This window comes from Ptychodera flava, chromosome 13 (assembly GCF_041260155.1).
Source record: "Ptychodera flava strain L36383 chromosome 13, AS_Pfla_20210202, whole genome shotgun sequence".
In the NCBI taxonomy this organism is placed as follows: Eukaryota; Metazoa; Hemichordata; class Enteropneusta; family Ptychoderidae; genus Ptychodera; species Ptychodera flava.
In genome coordinates this window covers 35445526-35466631 of record NC_091940.1, presented here as the reverse complement: position 1 = coordinate 35466631, position 21106 = coordinate 35445526, and the positions used below count along the sequence as shown (strand labels likewise).

Here is a 21106-nt window from a genome sequence, read left to right as displayed (position 1 = left end):
GTTTGGTTGAACGTATGTCAGCACTGTTTAGCATATGTTGCTATGATTATCTGTGAAATGTATTTTCATTTTTTCAAGGAAAAAATCAAAATGAAAGCTATTGTAAACGTTTATGTTTACCTGTTTTCGAAATAATCGGGTTTGTGCCGAGAAAGAAGAAGTACCTCCAGTCAACAGAAATTTGAGAACACGTAGCGATTAGAGATATATAGGCTAGATTATTTTTTAAATGTGTGGTTTTAACTTTGACATATTAGTTCATATCATAAACTGCATTGGAGAAATACATGGAATATTTCTATCGTTTCTGACCGTTTTCGGAATCATTTCCTATGGGTCTGAGACTGAGAGAAAAAAAAATCATTGAAAATTACATTTAACGTCATCTGAAATCCGGCAAATGAATATGATAGATACGATATATTTAAATTGCAAAGAATTTATTGATCAGTTGTGACGTCGTCAGCCAATCCGACGCACTCGTCCTGCCAGCATGGATAATCTGGATAACGCTATGTCACTCTGTGGTACGTAGGAATAATTGGAAAACTACAAATCCATGTTTAACAAAACGGTGCACCTTTATGTAACTCAGAGACATACAGCATTTAACGTCTTACAAGGCAGCGAATTATATACTTATGCTTTCCATTTTGACTATCCCAGTCTCCAAGTATAGTTCTGTGAGATATTTTAATACGGCATAATTTATGGCAGAGCGCCACAAGGAGCATGATGGGATAGCCTTCTGTACCAGAATCCCCGTCGACAGCTGCTTTCAGTGTAGTAGTTTATAACAAGGTCCGTGATTGTACAAGCGTCGGTTGGGAGTCGTAGAAAAAATCCTAGCTCTGTGGCCGAACATTCAGGTATGTAAACACTTTCACACGTAACCCAGTAACCCCCTGAAAAATTATGATATTTACAAGTTTGCAAGACGTTACTAGAGCTAAGGCCAGTTTTAAATGTTGTTCCACGTGTTCTTTTCACACGAATCGAAGCAAAACCTTGTTAAAATGTTTTTCCTAAATTGCTTTATTAGGTAGCATGCCTGAGGGAGGATCATCCAGAGTGTTCAGGGTTGGGCTGATAAATAAATATCGACGAGAGATTATGGGAATTTGTTCAAGCCGGCGATATTTATCGCTAATTGAAATAGTTTAACTCGTAAAAACCTTGATTATGTGTGAAAAAATTACCGCGCCTAAATCATCAGCTACTCGATGAAAGTAACCGTTTTTTATTATTTCATTACATTATAAGGCTGTTCGATCGATTTTTTAATTATCTTGTAACAATGTAACAATTTCTCCATTTCTGTGTAAGTCCGTGCAGCTACAATCATGGCGACGTTTTTCGACGACAAGGTGTAAACTAGCTGCATATCAGCACTGTTCAGACTGTTTTGCCGAATCGTCATTTGATATCGAAGAGAATGTCGGATGTTTTAATACTGGTATGAATATATTTGGTTGAAAGCGGACTATGCAAAGAGGTCTAGACATATCATGAACAGCAGCATTTAAATGTAAATTTGCAAGAATGAGTCAGAAACGGGGTATAAATCATAATACTAAATTGACACAATTTTCAGCATGTTGTTTTAACGTTTTCAGAATTTTTGAGATAGAAAAGGTAAGTTTGAATCTAGACTAATTTAACATTTTTCAGGTATGTAGCGACCGTTCATTAGTCTAATCACCGTCCGGACGGTGGTCTAATCAACATGTGTGGGCGTTTTGACGACTAAGGGAGCTTCCAATTATTACGAAGGAGGGTAGGCCGAAGGATATCAGGAAGTTTCATCTAGTAAAATCTGACCCTGCCCCTTTTTCAATTTGTAAAACGTGACCCCCTCCTCCGTTCAAAATTTGAAATGCATGCTCGACCTCACCTGAAATGCTTCCACCCAGGCACTTCCATGTTTACCATACAGTACATGTTCACACTCTTTAGTTTGTGCCTCTATCATTTGCCTATTCTTTGAATGTGACCTTGGTTTTCATATTTACAACATATCTGTCATACTCTTACGAAAAAGACAGTCTTTACGATTTACCCACAGGGAGCACATGCTCCTCTTTCAATGTGTATATGTAGGTATGCCCCTTGCACTCCCCTGAAGTGAAGTGACATTTTGAGTGAAATTCAAATATCATATTTTTGAACAGAAATGCACTCAGGCCTATAACCAGCCTGATGTTATTATTTTTTTCTCATGTACACCCATGTCAAGGGAACCGATATTTTGGATGAAATTTCAATATTATATTTGTTGTACATATATGCACGTCTAACCCATGACCCTCCCCGTGCCCTCCGCCCACCCCTCGTAATAACTGAAAGCTCAGCTCCCTTAGTGAATTGACGGAGAAAAATTATTGAAGTGACTTCTGGTCGAACTGATTTGAAGAGATGTTGTTCAGATTGTGATCGTTGCGCGCATCATTTGCTAATTGCTACGGAGATTGCAAACATTATACATCTTGAACAGATGGCTGGGCAGTTCGTCAAGTGATTGACTCAATTGTCAGAGTAACACGAAATATTACAATTGCAGTTGATGACGTCAATGATGCCTTGGATAGCGCCGACAACCACAACAACCATCACAATCTGTCGGAAACATTAGAAAGCACCTCAAAGCTTATCGACATTTGTGAAGGGTTATCACTCTCCATCTCTTGTTGGTCAAGAAAAGATTGAAGTATTATCTGAAGTCGTGCTTGCGTAAAATACAACAACTTAAGTGGCGCACTTGTTTGTACTTTAGCAGGATGAACGGATGTTCCAATATAGACTTGACAAGAAAATGATTCTTATACATACAAACAGAGTAATTCTGAAATGGGAGTCCGACTCGAAATATTTGATCGTTGTCTCTCCAAGAGCAATTCTTAAGATTCAACCTCTTCGACGGTCACTATATACAGATCCTTTGATTGTGGTACACTTCCGTTTCAACGTATCAGGTCAATATGCACTATGCATCTCGATATTGAGAGTTGAACTTTTGCTCAAACTTTCCTCAATGAAGCTTTCGACCATTCTCTAACTAAATCAAAAATAAAAATCAGGGGTCACCCTGTAAAATTTGGCACTAGAGAGAAAATTACATAGATTTCCCGAAATTCAAAATTTAACTCTATGGGGGAAAATAAAATTTTCGACTTTTGAAAACCTTAAACGGTGGAAAGTTTTCACCATGAACTTTAAAGTGAGCTCCAATAAGTGGTAGATCATAAAATAATTGCCTTGCCTTGCAGTGGAATGAGAAGAAAATAAGAAAGAGGAAAACCTTGGCAAAAAATAAATTTCGAGTCACCACAGAATGCCACATCGATTCCGTCTCTCCACCCACTCAACAATCTTGGCTTTCGTTCATTTACATCATTTAACTCACTGTGCAGAACCTAAACACGGTCCAATGTGTTGGGGGACTATGACCCGAATAATATTATATGAGTGGGTCTTCTTATTTAAGCCCAAACACACACGGCGAAAGGTTTACCAAACGCGTGATTATAGTCTCTTTACATGGAACAGCTGTGTCGTGACATTTAGGATATATTACTGTAAATGGCGATTGAAGGGGAAATTGTGCATACAGACAAGCGTCACACGTACTCGACACATATTCAGATTTCATCACTTATAGATCTCGTTTAATAAGCCAGCAGTAGAAATTAAATAGATCGATACGCTGTACGTGGGAAACATACTTCTTCTTGACTAACTTGTATAATTCACTCAGAGAGAGGTTGTAATATTAGTAATACATACATACATGCTCGCAGGCATAAAGCCATAGACACGTATATTGATGTATATATGACATTTATGCACGGTATGCACGTATGAAGGTCGTACGTACGTATACGTATGTATGTATGTATGTATGTATGTATGTATGTATGTATGTATGTATGTATGTATGTATGTATGTATGTATGTATGTATGTATGTATGTATGTGTGTGTGTGTGTGTGTGTGTGTGTGTGTGTGTGTGTATGTATGTATGTATGTATGTATGTATGTATGTATGTATGAAAATCTGTCTATATTGATTGATGTTTATTGCCTGTGTATTTTTATAACACGATTGGAACTAATTTGGGATAATTGGATCTGTATATTTTTGACATTTCTTGAAAGTGTTAGGTGCCATATAGCTGAATGTTGCAATATAATTGCAAATTACTCATAAAAACAAGTGTGTAACTTAAAAAGAAAAGCAGATGAGCTTACATTTGTAGATTAAATCGACATTACTTCACCATCCAATTATCCCAAATTAGTACCAATCGTGTTAATTTTGTACATGTATGTCAATAAAATTGTTAGTCTCTCGATCTCAAAGGTCTCACGTCAAGATTTATTACACATAATTTGTATATACTTTTGCGTTCTAGTTTATTTGAATCTATAGCTATTAGAAGGAAAGCGTTCTCTTGGGACCTTGAACCTGTATAACAATTAACCTTTGATACAGCCAAAGTTCCAAAAATAGCGCCTGGTTTTAGGACCATTTAATTTTAAGTCCTAAAACGAATAAAAATGTAAATCGTAAAAAGCTTGTGAATTATCTTGGATGAAAATTAGGAATCTGTTGAGATATTTAAAGATTCCCGGCGCATACTGAAGATCAAAATGTGGAGTGAAATGAAGATGGTGAGATGTATTCCTTTTGGGGCCGATCAATTTCTGTAATCCCGTCACGGAATGTAAGTTTCGCTTGGATTTTTGAGTGACAGATGAGATTTTTACCCATGTGTTATTGGTGTATGTACATTTAAGAATCCGATTAACATATGTATTTATTATTTCTTTCAAATGTACATGGATAGGAATAAACCCCATGGGAATGACGGTTATGGCTATCTGGTGGTGCTTGCTCGTTTTGCTGTCTGAGATCATGGATGTGATCAGGTGCAATCTTAAACACACGTGTGGTGAAGAGAGAAAGAAAACAAATACAGACTGTTTGCGCTAATCGCAACTCCAGCAAGACCCGACATTTTGACCTAAAAAATCGCGAGTCAATACCACCATGTGCTTCTTGTGTAGTTTAACGTCAGTTTGATCTATACCAAATGACTGTAAAGATTTATTAGCTTTTTGCGTTCTCCTATTGATTGACACTCGTAATAACTGCCCTTCACGCCGAAAACGAGTATGTATGTATGTATGTATGTATGTATGTATGTATGTATGTATGTATGTATGTATGTATGTATGTATGTATGTATGTATGTATGTATGTATGTATGTATGTATGTATGTATGTATGTATGTATGTATGTATGTATGTATTTGTATGTATGCATTGAGTACATGTCTTGGTATGCTTTTATGTATGCATTTATACATACACGTAATAAGGGAGCCCATCATTATTTACGACCGGGGGAGGTCGGAGGAATTTCATCGGAAACTCCGGAATTTCGAGTAAACCCCCTGCCAACCATTATGAATTTGAGTAACCCCTCTCTAACACAGAAATATTCACTGATCCCGCAACTTGGAAAAGTTCAATATCAATACATTTATTTGTAAAATTTACAAATTTAAAACCTTTGTAATGAAGACCTTTCAAATCCTGGTTTACCCTGTTAGAATATTATCAGTTGCTTCATGACGGTTGAAAAAGGTGAAACCAACAAATTAAAATTCAAAGTCATAATAAACTATAGATATAAAAGCACACCCTATGACCAGTATCCATGCATCTGGTGACCTCTTTATATTTAAAATTTATAAGAGTAAATATACCTTATCAAATAATCATTTGTATGCATTTTATGCATTTTGTTCATATATGGTACCGTATCAAAACTTTCTTTCTGTAATACTGTGTTTATCAAGAGATTGCCAAAACTTGTATCAAAGAGGACAGAGAAAATAAACAAGACAAAGAAACAAAAAATTAATGCAGAGATTAAATTTACATATATTGCTCAGGGATTTTTGAACAATGACAAATTAATTTTCATGCAATAAAAGATAGGTTTGCTATCGAGCCAGTTCAATGTTTGTTGATTCAATGTCTAACTCCAAAGTTTTACATGACTGCTTTACGGCTACTCAGGGAAAGTAAATAACACTTCGAATTGGACCGAAACTCTAGAAGAACACCGAAAAATGGCATTTTCGTCCAACTGATTCGCATCACTCTTTTTTTTTTATAAACTATTGTTGTCCTTTAAAATATTTTTTTTGTTTTCCCTTTAAAAACTCATACTGTGATTTGTCTTATTTAGGGGGCTCATTCAGTGACCTAATTTGTTCTACCGATCAAGAACGCGCGGACGGAGGGGGGGGGGGGCTGATTGTCCTAACCAAATAAATCGTTAGCAGCTATTTTACCTTATGAGCTGCTGACGAAATTACTTATTCGGTCAGGGCAATCGCCCCCCCCCCCCCACGCGTTAGAGATCGATAGAACATACTAATAAAGGGGATTAGGGAGGACAATTAACAGATATGGACTGTTTTCTTTGAAATACTATACACAGATAGCTAGGGTAAAGTAATAGGCACACACACGACACGGGTAAGGCTTGTGTAGTGAAAAAATTAATACATGATATTTGTTGATCACAACTCCTAGACGAATATTGCCTGCAATACCTTGTGGTCTAATATGCGACAAATGGGCGACGTTTTGTAATTCTACTCAGCAATGAAACTGCATACACAGCATACGATAGGGACCGAAATAACTGTTCAATTTATGGAAATTTTTGATACGTTATGAGGCCTAATCGTATACGTTTCTGCAGGTAGGTTAGGAGTTTACCGAGTTCTGGTATCCTTGTCAGATTTGATTTTAGCTTTAATCAAATAGCTTACATGTACTCACTTAAATTAATATCTAAACAGATTGATGCTAACACATAAAATATGTATTGTCACAACGCTTTTCACCGAACCAGGCATGGGCATAGATATTTTACACCTAGCATTTAGTTGGAGCATTATCGCGCTTTCAACCTCACCATGCTGATTGAATCATTATTCATCTAAAACATTTTATACCTATGCTATAAATACTCCAAAAACATAAATTCACTCAAAGGAAACAGATGGTCCCTTGGCCTTCGTGTCATTATGTGAATTTCAACGCGTCTTGAAATATTGCCTCTTAATCTGTCTTCTGTCACTTAGCTATTGACGCACATATACTGGCATCTATAATTAACAATTTCCATTTTCCAGCGTCGCCGTTCACCACTGTTCAATGCTGCAGGGGTTCACACCGAGGCACCGAAGATTTATGATGCTCAGAGACTTTTAAGAATTAATGTCAGCTTTTGCGGTGCACCAAGACTTGTTAGAATTAATGCATCAAGACTTGTAAGAATTAATGTCAGTTTTCGAGGTACACGTTCGAGGCGTTTTAAAGTAATATTCCTTGGAGAAACTTTCTCTTATTTAAATGGGTATTTATAATCGATTTTCTAAGATTCCATTTTTACCCAGTAAACAATTTTCTTGTTACGTTGACATACAGCAGTGATGACTGATATCGGATATTTTTCTCATTTGTCTGTCAACCATGGTTTGCAAACGGAACGTCATCTTTCAATCTTCTGAAGCCTCATAAATGACTAAAGGAACAACATTTTAATCTTGTTTATCCTACAGCCAGTTCTCTCTCGACTTTGCAAAGCTAAGATCCGTCGGGCAGCTATTCTATCCTTTGTCATTGTAGGTAAATACCCCTTACGCCCGTACGTGTAACTATTTTTGTATTCTTTCACCCAGCAAAATCAATTATACAAATGGCGTCTGGAGGTGGGACTGCCAATGTTCACTAGTGACTTAGACTCGAAACTAGCGCCCCCGGTGACCGTAATAGTGAACACATCATGAAACAATCAAATTTTCATGACAAGAATGAGAAATATATCCCTAGGATAACGTAAAGTTGTAATATGATGACTGGGGATTTAACTACTTTTCTTCGGTCTTAAAGTGCGAAGGAACCTAGATATCGCATTGACAGTTAAAAGTAAAGCGAATACAAATGGATTTCTGTAGTTTTGACGTCATAATGGCACGGTCATAAGTATTGTATCCCGGGCAGTGTAATACGTTGAAGCCAAACCAAAACTAAACATGGCAAATAAAAATTAAAAAATCTCGCATCCTGCTTATTGTTGAATGCAAAAAAATCTCATAAGGATAAATGACCGAGATTTACATATACCCTCGACATAGCTAGACTGATTATAGTCCGTCTCTGTAGATTGTTTTCGCCATTGTAGTGTTTCGTCGTTGAGAAGGGTATGTAAATATAGGTCACTTACGATCAATTGGATCTCAATTTACTCAAAATATTCGTAGTCACGATGTACCCTCACATGTACAGAACAAAGTTGTTAAGTTTGGCTTTATTCAGCAGTCAACACCAGAATCAACTTGAAGGAAGACGACTAACCCGAAAATACGGTTTATGCGATGTACAATGCAAGTGCTTGACCATTGCTCAGAACCTTGTAAAAGGATCTTCCAACCTAATAGACAACATTTGTACATCTTGATACTTTTCCAAAAGTGATAGGATTTATGTGACCTATGGTATGGTGAATTAAATCTCCCAGACTAAAGTTTGTGGGCGTCCATTATGTGTCCAGCTGTCGATAACATGTGTCTGGTCATTTGAGCTTAGACCCCGACCCAATTTAAATGGTATTTTACGGTTTGCCTTTCACGATGGCAGCTTTATCTCTCCACGATCGCATACTTATTATGAGAGATTTCACATTGACTGCTATAACATGACGAAATGAGAAAACAGGAGCGAGTTTCGAAACTGGCGAAAATCTTGAAATAGTTCTGTTTCTGTATAAAGTATCATTGTGAAAAATATACGAGCCCAGTTGTTTTTTCACTTGGGCGGGAGACGAAAAGTTGTTGATTTTCGGAAAGATTGGGAAACAGATCTTAAACATGACGCTCTTTCAAAGGTAATACACCCCTGACTTTATTAGTTTTGCTTAATTTTGTTTCCACACTTGTGGGGTGCAATTATAGATAATTCTAGTTTTCGGGAGTAGCCAAGGCTGTCGTCAATAATTTTTGGTAAATATCGTATGGAGAGCATCCGAAGATCTTATTTTGATCAGACCTGTGTAATTGTTTTTTGAAATTAAGGTACTAGACTACCCGTGGGTTGTGCAATGTGAACTAATTTCATTGAATTGAGTGGAGAATGCAAAAAAAAAAATGCCATGGTAATTTTTATTTGCTTGAAACTGAAATGAAAACTATTATTTGCTTGAAACTGAAATGAAAACTATATTAAAAACGTAGTGTCATTATTCTAGATGTCGAGATAAAATGGCAAAGTCGTTTCTTACTTGCCAAAAGGACCTTCAAAATAATTCCAACTTCATGGTTTTCTTAACACTTTTTGGTGGTTATATCATTGTGCATCTTCATTGCTTGTTCAGCTACTCATTTAGGCCTTCAAAGAAGTGAAAACCACCTCTAAATGAGCGTTTTCGAAATCTTCATTGAAAAAACATAACGATGCTAATTAAAGATGTTTCAGTCATTGTTAGTTCTGTATTTAAGCACTGTGAGATGCATGGAATCGACGGTTATTGTGTGTATATTTATACCATTTACCGCAAAACGCATGCAGATGGGCTCATCAATTTGTCCAATCACATTTCTTATTTACTCACTGCTGCCTACAACAAAATCATTATTACCCGCATTCTTCACAAATTTGTCACGGTTGCTATCTTCTGGCCAAAGGGTTGTGGTACTACAGTATCGTAATACTTTCAGCGACTGAAGCGAATTCATTAAGATGTCAGTTGTAATCACCACTTCAGATCTTTATTAAATAAAGTTGTAGCTCTAGGTCCGCACCTAAGGTCGAGAAGAAAATGTCGGATAGTTTGGCGCCTCTTGGGTTGGTGTCAGGTTTCCGCCCCCTCCAAATTCTTCCTTTTCTATATTCCTTCCATTTACTATTATAACACAAGCCTTTATGGTTTGTGTTGTCATTGCACTTGGCCTAGCCATTTGAGATAAGTTTATCCATGTGACGTATATGAGGTATTTTTGAATTATTCTCTCTACAGCCTTTGAAACTGGTTGACATACGTTAAATATGCGTTTGTATTACTGTTGAATATTATGTCAGTGAATGACGAAGCATCGAAGATTGAGAAAAACCCAGCAAACACAAATCAGCTGAATGTCACTACTCTATCCACGTGCCATAATCTATGACATAATCAATATGTCTTATAACGCCAAAAGTTAAAATAATCACTTATGAATGAATGAATGAATGAATGAATGAATGAATGAATGAATGAATGAATGAATGAATGAATGAATGAATGAATGAATGAATGAATGAATGAATGAATTATTTATTACCCAGAAAAGTTACATACAATATGAAAGACAGCAACAAGTTTGAATAAGTCAAAAATGATCTGGGCAAAGGGGAAACAGGATATAGCTGGTAGCTAGTCGAGCCTGAACCCCGACATGTGAAAATTGAGGTGTAAAAAATACTTAACGAGGGCTCACAGAATGAATACATTTAAGAAATAATTTACAAACAACAAACCAAAACAAAAACTTATGGAAAACATGTAAGGTGCCTATCAAACAAAAGCTACAAAGCTGTCACAGAACCAATCAAAGTCCATACAAAAGATGGCGTTTGAAATATTGCCTAAATTTGTACAGTGAGACAATTTGTCTAATATGAACTGGAATATTATTCCATACATTTGCACCTGAAAAAGAAATGGCAAATTGACCTGAATTTGACTTAGCATGATATGGTCGAAGGTGCGTCTGAAGGCTCATTCTAGTATTATGTTCATGCGTATAATCACTGAAATAGTCTGCTATAGAGTGTGGTGACTTTTGATGAATAAGACTATGGATAAAAGTGCCAAGGGACAATTTGTGAAGCTTGAAAATGTCTAGGATGTTGATCTGGATAAATAATGGTGCTGAGTGGTCCGTCTGTTTTTTAAAAAGTATTGTTCGAACAATCATCTTCTGAGCTGTTAAAATACAGTGCAAGTGCGTTGGGTAGGTATTACCCCAAATCTCGATACCATAACTTATGTGAGGAAGTATACAAGCATTATAAAATAACAACCGAATGTGTAGTGGCAGGATGTGTCGCAGCCTAAACAAAATACCACATTTCTTCCTAATGATCTTATTTACTTTATAATATGGTCAGACCAAGAAAGTTGTTTATTTATCAAAATACCAACAAATGAAACTACGTCAGCCTCCACAATGTGCTCACCACTGATTGAGACATAGCCACACACATTTAATTTCGTCTGACGTCCTCTAAATACACTAAAATTGGTCTTTCCCCTATTTATAGTTAATTTGTTTGCGTGACACCATAACTGGACATCGTCTAAATGATGTGAAACATTTGTGAGGTCTATTCATTCAGCAGCTGAATAAGTGTGAAACAGGTTTGAATCATCTGCAAACAGACGTTATGTACTCATTATAAAGCAAATGACAATACTTCTCTGAAAGAAGACGTTGCAGATAATTTTATCATGAAATGGACCTGAAACATGTTCTACCCCACCAATAAATCAACGTCGATTTTCGTTTATAAATTGTTGTTTTGGTACCAAAACTTGTAACTTCTGTTTTGTTTTCACTAAGTTTTAATTTGTGTTCTACTCTCTTATTTTGAATATCGCTAACACATTTCAACTACAGTGTTTTTATTATGAATTCGAGGTGTGAACACTTTCAACAGCCGTGCACATCAGCAAAGCCAAGAATGTATAATAAATGATCGATATGTTATTTTCGGAGGTAGCTATTGTAATACCACTGTTGAAAAACAAGACGGGTGCTGCCACAAATCTGTCCTATTTTATTCAAATGCAGACCGGTCGGTAACCTAAGCTATTTATCCAAGCTTGTTAGGCTGGTGTTGTTGTCTTTCACAAATTAACAGCTCACATGCACATAAATGCCTCTTTGCACGTGTGGCAATCTGCATCCGGGCAATATAACAGCATGGAAGCTTTACTCAGATGGGTAATTAACCTCTGCCATATTTCAAAATGTGGAAAAATAACAGTTGACATTGATTGTGTTGCAAGATCTCGGCGCTGCCCTTGGCACAGCGGATCTTGCTCGCCACTATGCCGAGCTAAGGTTGGGTTTGACAACATATGTTTGAATTTGCTTGCATCTTATTTCAGTAGCAGATCATAGAGAGTTAGGGAGCCTCCAGTAATTACAGGGGGTCGGCCGGGGGAATTCCGTGTGCACCTGTACTGTAAAATATGACCCTCCCCTATCCTCGTGTCTAAAATGTGACCCTCCCCTTGTCTGACATTCTAAACTTGACCCTCCCCCAATCACTGCAGTATTCTCCCCAGGAATCTCTGAAACAGTATCAGCTAATTAACATGACAATTGGTTTAATTGTTACAGAGGGCTGGCGTTTTGGGAAGGATTGGGCAGCAATATATCATGCAAGCATTTTTGAAGGGTCATGCAATGGCGGGAGGGTCACCATATTTTGAGCAACTATAAGAAGGCAAGATGTGGCTGATATAGTGCTTCACCCAAAAATATCAAATCATCATACATATGAGTCTTTCAGGCAAACCATTGAAAATTTTCCCCAACACAACAAGCTATATCTGTACATTTCTATATGGTCGACTTGAAGTGGAAAGTAAAACGTGCATTTGTGTACAAGAAATTAGATATTTGATTTCATCGAAAATGTTGATTCACTATACATAGAAGTCTATGAGAGAACTATGAACAATTTTTTTTAAATATAAAACTAGCAATATCTTTGCATTTACGGACGTTTGATAATTGATAAAAATGTACTTAATTAGGCTTGGGTGGTTACAAGAGGATGTGTGTGCACGAAATTTGATTTTGGAATTTCACCAAAAATATATAAACATAAAAGAAACAATGTCTGCGCATTTATAGATGTTTGGTAATTGATGTACACTTTACCATCTGTCCCAATATCTTTTTGTCTCTTGACTTTCATCAGTTTTACCTGTTCAAGGTGTTTGATGTAGGATACCACTGCTTATCGATAATGTGTATGTACTTAAAAGAATCAATGTATTTCGTGGGTGATCACATGGACAATCGAAGTTTGGTCGTAAAATCTGCTTCTGTTGAAAATGACCCTCCCCCAAGATAGGTTTATAAAAAATGACCCCCCTGAACAGTTTTCTAAAAAGTGACCCTCTCCAATTCCCTCGGTCGACCCCCACATGTAATTACTGAAGGCGCCCTTATGATACTCAGCCGTTTGTTTTATAAGTACAATATCAGGTTTGGTGTTCCACATGGATCTTGCCTTGGATCAATTGTCTTTACAGCCTACTCAAGTAGATTGCTTCACGTGATTAACAAATATTCACTTTACAGTCATAGCTTTGCAGATATATACTGCTGTTGAAGGTGTTCACACCTAGGGTTTATGATTAAACCAATACATCAGTTTCAAGCTTTACAATCTACAACGAATTAGTTACAATTAGAACAAAGTTGAAGATCATATATATGTACTCAGGAGGAGGGCTAGCGCCCACCACCAATGTTGGGGGAATTTTGACAGACTTTGGCTTACAGCCTGTCAACTTGTATTAAAGTAGTTGACCTTGACCCCAAACACTGTGTATCTGTCTCTTATTACTATCACTTTGTTATTGTTGTTGTAAATGCCAACATTAAGTGTGCAATAATACTTGTTTTATTGTAATTTAAATGGGGCGGCTTCGAGGCTGTGTGTGGGATATCGTGGAACGAGGTTACCCTTGGTATCCCATTGTTACCTTTGACCTTCGAGATATTATTACTTTGTACTTGAAGTAATTTGTGTTGTTATTTATAACGCCCTGCTTTAGCATCGAACACTGTAATTTCCCACGAGGACATCTGTATACTTCGAGATATATATATATATATATATATATATATATATATATATATATATATATATATATATACACATATAGATGCGTACATATCTTTAAGTATATAGATGAATATACACATATTTAATTTAATCATGAATACATATATGTTGAATTAAATCATCATGTATATACACTCATTATATTTATTTATTTATTTTCGGTTTTACGGTGAGTAACTCTGAGTCACAGCGAATTAAGTTCAAATAATCAATCATTGTGAGTAAATTATTACGTATAAACATAGGCGTCACTTCATAAATATTAATGTGCATCGCTTCAGTGACACTTCCTTAATGTCCCACCTTCCATTTCTCGGCACACATACACACGCATAGAAAGCTCCCTCATTGCTTGTAATTTTCCGGGGATTATTGTTCCTTTCCGTCCGTTGGCCGTCGTCAACATTACATGTTTTTGGACACTGAGGGAAAGCCTTTACTGCTACCAAAGCGGGTAACTTGGTAAGTTTGCATTTCTTCGTGTGTATCTGTTAAATTCCGAATTTTACTGCTTGTGTTATCGCTGCTCTGTCTGCAGTTAGAATAACTTACTATGCATAAGATCCTGTGTTGCGCCTGTCGTCGCGGCAATGAGCTTGGTTGTGGGTGTAGAATGAGCCTGCAACGTCGAAACTCGCCCTCCGAATTATTGTATCTCAAATCTAGAACAAGCAGTCTATTTCCTGTAAACATTTGTGGTAACGGGAAAAACGTTTCGCAAAAATACACAGGAGAAGATTAACTTTTGATTTTGCGAAAATTATCGCCGTAAAAATAGATTCCTTGGCTAGATTGACTGAGTCGTTTATCGCAATGGACGACTTCAGATTCAGTTCGGCATCTTCAATAAAGTGCGGCGATACACTTTCCGTCGATCGTCTCAGCCAGATACTGAATTGTTGCATTCAAGAAACGACAAAAGACTAGTTGATGTTGGCTTTCTTCTTGCGTCTTCAGCCAGTTTTCTCAATTGTAGTACGATTACCACGCGTGTTCAGTGAATATCCAAAAGGTCGGACATGCTTCATCATTCACAGACATACTGATCAAAAGCAAAACAAAGGCATATTCAAGTATTCCAGACAGTTTCAAAGGTTATGGTCTGGGTGAGTAACTATTGTCACACTTGATGCGTCCTCTGTCCGGAGAGTCTCCTAAGTGACCTTGTGAAAAATTAAGTGCATCGAACCCCAGCTGCAAAAATTGTAGCCCTGGTGGGGCTGGGTTGTGCGGCTTTGGCTTCTGTTGTGGGGCATAGCGCGAGCCGCACGACAGATACCCAAGCCGCAAGGCCCAGTCCCAACAGGGCTACAATTATTGCAGCTAATTGAAATTTTATGAGAGGTCAGTTTACAGATTTGCAAATTTCACATAATTACTGGTATCATACTATTTACCTACCTGTATTCACACTCAGTCTACACATCATTTAAGGCTCATTATAGAAAGCTGTGTTTCACTTTAGGTCTGCGTCGCCTTATGCCCCCATTCACCTGCTTTCGTCCTGTCGTCGTACACCGAAACCCCCTGCATTTCACCTGGCTGGCTTTCAATCTGGCTTCGCTCTACACAGGACTTAAGTCCTGCCCCATTTTGCTCAGCCTTTCCTTTGGGACGAGGACACTTGGCTTCCTGTCCTTCAGTCACAATCATAAGTAGTACCGTGAGTCTTTCCTTATCCACGGCCTCTCCACGAAATGGCCGTGCCTCACCAAATCATTGTACATCGGTAGTATTTATTTTACAGGGGTGGGGATTTAACCGACCGGTTTTGACTTATGGTATTTTCGTTAGGTAACTTGATGCCGTACGTTGTGAGTTCGAATCGGATCGAGAATTTACTGAATTGCCTAGGTATTTTTCTTCACACATTCATCCAGAAATTCTAGTAGGTTTATCTGCTTCGAGCTTTGTATATCTGTATATAGCAGGTTATGGATAATCCTAATCAAGTTTAGGCGTAAATAATCAAGCATTTTGTTTCGGAACCAAATGTTTTCTTACCAAGTAATTTACCTCTCGTTTATTTAGAAGCTATATCATCATTTCCGCGCAAAAGGTGTCCTGTCGCAGGGGAAATACAGTGATTTGTCGTGTTGAAAAGAACAGCGAGAGTGCCCGTAAGTCTGTGGATTGGATGTTGAAATTTATCGACGGAATTTATGGATGGTAATGCATATCACCGGCGCGATCGAACCCGTAACAATCATTTTGCCTTTATAGACGTGTATATATATAAGCTTATTTCGCTTTGTACCGAATGAAGAGTACATGCATGTTTAACTTAATCGATATTTTCCTAATTTCGAGAACATCATAGATGAAATTTATGCTTGCAGAGATTTGTTTCACCATAGGAATCGACGCGATGCGATTTCCACTTTCCGTCACTGACGTGCGTCATCTTCCCCCTTCTCGTCTCAATCATCCTTATTTTTATCGACGATGTAAATTAATATAAACATTTATAAGAGATGTGGGAGACTCCTTCAGTGTCTGTTTGAACAATTTTGTCTGAACCGCTTGTGACTCAGAAAACTAATAGTGTAAAGAATATTTTACACTTGTACTTTTGTACTTTCGTGAAAAAAAGAAACTGGAATAAAGCTGACATCCATGTTCAGTGAACCGTCAACGCAAAGCTGCAGTGCTTAATTTATATTCGGACAAATTTGTCCTGGGGGTCATAAACATTTCCTAAGGAAGGCTCACTTTTATTTCTAATAAATTGTCCCATATTGTAATTCTATTTAAGTCCACTATGACGCCAGGAACTTTCTGGAAAACATCTGTACATGATTCCGATGTTGTTTGTAACATCCTTACTCTCAGTATTGTTAGACTCGCAGATGTCAGAACGACAACCCTCACACCCATCCCTGATTTCACATAATGCGGGTAGGCTGTCTTTCTTTGCATGAGTTGATGACATATGTTAATACCGGTAAGCCTGAAACCTTTCAGATTTTCACGCAATTTGCCTCCTTGCACTGAATTGTTCTTGTTGTTTATGTTTTATTTAGTATGAGGGTCCACGAAGCAAAGCTGTAATTTTGCGAGAAGGTGATTATAGTGCCACCAACATAACAGATTTGCTCTGTCTTGTAGTCTAATTTGCCAGGTAAATCATAAAAGGGACAGAAACTCAGAGTCTAACTTTGGTTTGGTATAGGTTGCCTCTCCACTCTGAATTGCACGGTGGAGAATTCAGGCACTGGATTTCCTCGAGACACGTCATTCGTTCTGGAAACACAGTCCTTCTCATTTATCATGCCCATTCACCTTTGAGACTTGGTCGTTTGCTTCCCTTCAGACTGGTCCGTAGAAAACTATAGCAAAGGTAAACACCCACAATCCGCCGAAGAGTGCTCATTGCTTGAGTAAAGGTAGAACGTTCCTCGGGGACAGATAGTCGGACTCTCAATTGATTTCTACAATTCTGTTCTGATGTACCACTTGTGGGGGTTCATCTTAAAGCTCTCGGAGAAAGAAAAACTGTCAGCGGCTTAGTTTTTCGAAAATCCAAAATTTACTTTTTGACCTATAGAGTTAACACAGGAATGGTGGCCATTTTTAATTTCAAATAACGCAAAATGTTGGATAATTTGTTTCGCTTGTTCCAAACTTTGCATGGCGACCCCGATTTTTATTGTTGATTTTGTACGAGAATAGTTGAACTTTTCATTCAGGAAACTTTGAACAAATATATTAAAGTCTCTCACTTTCGAGGCGCATACTAGTCTACCTTAATATCGAGCAGAATTTGAAAGATCACTATTTATGTACAGCATGGGCAGACGTCTCTGTGAAGAGAGAAAGGGCTACAGCCTCAGGTATCGAGGCCGTTATTTAAACATATTCATCAAGGGTGATGCGGGTAGGCTGTTTGTCGAACTCTTTCTTCTTGAAATAAAGTAATTTTAGAATGCCTCTGGCATCAACGTTTCCCCTTTTCAATTTTGACTGTTCAAATGTCCTACAACCAAAACCAGAATAAAGCATGATTGTTTGTTGATCGATGTAAGTTTTTTTAAATGCTGTCTCGTTGCTTTGCTTTGATATACACTGTTTGCAGTCGCCGTGACAGTAACACTTTTCAGAGCGGTGATTTCTTGATGAATCTGTTTTCTCAGATTATACCCGTCGAGCTTAAATCCATCGGCACATTCTGTTTGATGATGGTGTATGGGGTGAACCAACGCCAGCTCTAATTTAATTAGAATATTATTCTACCCAGGAGGCCGTGTATTCGAGAATGGCTTAGGGGCTTTGATTATGACAGATTTAATATGTTTGCTACCCTCTTGTCGGTTATCTCATTCCTCCACTGATTATCCTTCGGCGTATTCGAGATTGCAAAAATGTGTTGGAAACATCAGATGATCAGTATTGCAGATTGCGTTACAGTAGTGCACTCTTACATTTAAATACCGGGGCACCTTATCCATGCTCGCATAATATACCCTTTGCTTAATACAGAAGGGTAATTTGTGGTAAATGTTAATAGGCTATTATTGCCAGTTTTGCCGACCCTGAGTAGCAAATAGCAGGTGAGAAACTGAACAGAAATCTATCTTTATCGATCACGTTGCATAATTTCTTAAAGTAGTTTCACCATGTATACGATGTGAACACATTCACAGGCAATCAGTCCCTGGTTTGGGGTTTACAAGAGTCAGGTACGGTATTAAAATTCGCTGAATGGTGGTATAACACTTTGTCTTTAAACTCCTTATGGAAGCATGTTGTTCAATCTAATTGTGTATAACTTTCCGACGATATCCTTTGTGTGGAATAGTTTCGCATTCAAGTCTCACCACAAAAGAGTATAAATATTCTGTAGGAAAAATCCGAAACCTTCCTCAAGACGCATATACCTTTCGTTGTACAGTTATAAGGTGCGCATTGATACAAGATCAAAATGTTACCTTGTTTTTCAATCACAGGGCATTAAACCAGAATATTGCAGAATTTGTAGCCTGCCCAGTACGGGGATTCGCCATATGCAAATTTTGGTATTCAGTACACTTGAAATACACCTAGACTGTTTGCAGTGAAAGTTGCTCATCGACTTAAAATTCAGTGTACAACCTGATGAGAGATGGAATATTTGACATTTTAGCTGTACCAAGCTAAGGCCAATGATTTTCACTTACACTTCTCACAGGCCCGTTCGATCTGTTTATTCACGGACGCTTTGCTGACTGTTTATTGCACGTACATGTTACACTGGTTTTCTTAACGTGGGAGTACTGGATTTGAGAAAGCTTACCAGGGCGTCATGATAACCTTCATTCCGAAAACATAATTCTTCAGAGGGTTTCCCTCAAAATGGCATGTCGTTGCAGAAACTTTCATATTTTTGTCTTATATTCCATTGCATATTTTGGAAGGTGCCTAATCTGTAAATTTTGTCAGTTACATTAAGTAGTAAAGTTAAATTTAATTAACCGTGAATTTGCAAACAGCGTTTGCATGGAAGTGGGGGAAGTAGCATTGAAGAGGAAGACATCTTGGGTTAGGCGTGTGTGTTGGTCTGTTTGACTGAATTGTGCAAGGTACTGTTCGGGGGGAGGGGGGGGGCATGGCAGGTTGCCTTCCAATCAATGTAATTTGGTGGTTATTCAACTCTTCGCGGTTTACAGACAAATGACCTGTATTTCACCTTTCCAAATTCCCACTCCAAGATAAAAACAGACGAAGGCCGTTCTTTCCTAAGAATTCTTTCGTGGACAAGAGGATCGTCTCAACCATTGGATTGTTTCTCAAACCGGTCACAACCTGGATGCTCTCTACCCCTTAGGAACTGTCGCTACAGTAGGTCAGTCCTTTGAAATAAAAACGGAATTGTTATGCACCAGGTCTTTGTTTGCTATGATGCTTCCAAGGTCGTGATAGAGCTCTGTGACGTCATTGCAAGGCTTCATTGTGGACAGACGGGCAGACACTTAACAGTTGCATGTGCTGCCGTGCAATCACTATTGCTGAGTCTGTCGATGTGAAATTTTAAAACAGACTTGTTTAGTTGTGCCGTGCGTCTGATGCTGCAAGACGAGGATTTGTGAGTAGATTATGTGATTCAACGGTGAGTTGTTCTCTGGAAACAAGGATTAATACCGACACGTAAGATGGCTGGTATAAGGTTAGGCGTCTTCTGGATGAAAGTGTAATCACACTGTGTTGAATGAAATGAAGTATTTATGAACTCATGCTACGGGGCCAAAATGTACCGTTTGTCGGTCGGGAAAAAAGCATGAAGGAAATTGAAAAATACGATCAAGGCCGGCAACAACTCCTCTAGCCTTGCTGTGTTCGCTTATTTATTGCCATGGCTACCAGTGACAGTGAAAAATCACCGATGGCGGGGGGGTGATCTTTAATAGAATACTGATGGGAGGCTGGAAGGAGTATTTTGTCCTATGTCCTTTCTAAAGTTTCAAGGTGCAACGTGTGTATCTCCGGGATTTGATGACGTATATGAGTTTCGGTTGTGTGCTCATTTCAGACGGAAAATGTCGAGATCCTTCAGTGAGATACTAGCGGAAAAATGCTTATCTTGACTATGGACGCTGTACGTGACAAAATGCTATTTTCATTCTTTACCCCATTAACATTCCTCACGAAAATCGTCACTTCGGAAAGTCTTGGGGACAGATACTGGCATACTTCTATGAGTATCGTTGATCATAGAATGTATGTCAAATGGGAGAAAAAAAATAAGACTGATTTCCTTTCTTCACATGCCCATCGTCACATCCGCGTTGCCAGTGGTAATGATTGCTGTTCCGCTTCAAGAACATTTCAGAGTAACAATTTCCGTATTTGTCTTCGCAGTCGCCTAGAGAAGGTCGACCTCGCGGATTGATATCTAGAAGCAATATAGCATTTACCCCAGGAAATGAAGTGTTCATGAAGATGAAAATGACATTTAATCGACTAAAGTTTTATTTGATCAAATAAGCCGGCCAAATTATCTCTAAAACTTCTCTCCTCTAGCCTACAACTTAATTCTCGGATCGATATTAGGGTTTTCTCTCTGAATATTGCAAGAAACTCACTGGCTCTGAAAATTTAAAATCCAACCACTGGGCCAACAGTTTATACGAAGTTCAG

General features: G+C 38.0%; 1 protein-coding gene across 4 annotated transcripts in view; it reads left to right on the top strand.

The window, feature by feature from the left end:
- Positions 1–525: 525 nt before the first annotated feature.
- LOC139148284 (fibroblast growth factor receptor 2-like) overlaps positions 526–21106 on the top strand; it is a 76005-nt gene continuing 55424 nt past the window's right edge. For 2 of the 4 annotated variants that reach the window (XR_011555908.1, XM_070719639.1), the window contains exon 1: positions 19927–20078. The gene's annotated coding sequence lies outside the window, so the exon portion shown is untranslated. Of the gene's footprint in view, positions 870–14299; positions 14456–19926; positions 20079–21106 lie in introns of those variants that run through there. The other 2 variants (XM_070719640.1, XM_070719641.1) reach the window with 2 other exon arrangements.